Raw genomic sequence first — 778 nt, 5'->3', positions numbered from 1 at the left:
TATATGGATCTAAATGAGAGCTCAAAACTGATCCATTGAAAATACTTTATTATAATAATGAAAATGACCTATGATCATTTCGATGCAATATCCAGATTGATTCATGCATATTATAAAATATTATAAAATATTATAAAATATGGGATACTGCATCTCCTCATGGCCTTATTATTATTAGTAGTAGCAGGCAGACAATAAAAATAGATAACATTCATATACAACTTTCATAGTTGACCTATGAAAACACGCAAAAAATGTTGAAAAGACATGAGATGAAATACAACCGTACATCATAATGGTGTTGAAATCATGAACATATCAAGCAAATGATTCAAATTAATGATGGTAGACTATGCAGTTCAGTAATGAACCAATCCAGAACGCTGCACCTTTCTAAAAAGATCGTTGGAGTTATAAACATAAATACAAGATTCATGTTTTCATAGGTCAACTATGAAAGTTGTATATAAATGTTATCTATTTTTCTTGTCTGTGTGCTACTACTAATAATAATAAGGCCCCGAGGAGATGCAGTATCCCATATTTTATTATATTTTATAATATTTTATAATATGCATGAATCAATCTGGATATTGCATCGAAATGATCATAGGTCATTTTCATTGTTATTATTATTATAATAAAGTATTTTCAATGGATCAGTTTTGGGGCTCTCATTTAAATCGATATAAATACAAAAACTCACTTGTGAGTATTTTGCTACGTTCGTTAACAGATACAATATTTTTGCCTAATTTTTGGTTTAAAAATATATATA

This window comes from Octopus bimaculoides, chromosome 14 (assembly GCF_001194135.2).
Source record: "Octopus bimaculoides isolate UCB-OBI-ISO-001 chromosome 14, ASM119413v2, whole genome shotgun sequence".
NCBI classification, from domain to species: domain Eukaryota; kingdom Metazoa; phylum Mollusca; class Cephalopoda; order Octopoda; family Octopodidae; genus Octopus; species Octopus bimaculoides.
This window is presented reverse-complemented; position numbering follows the sequence as displayed.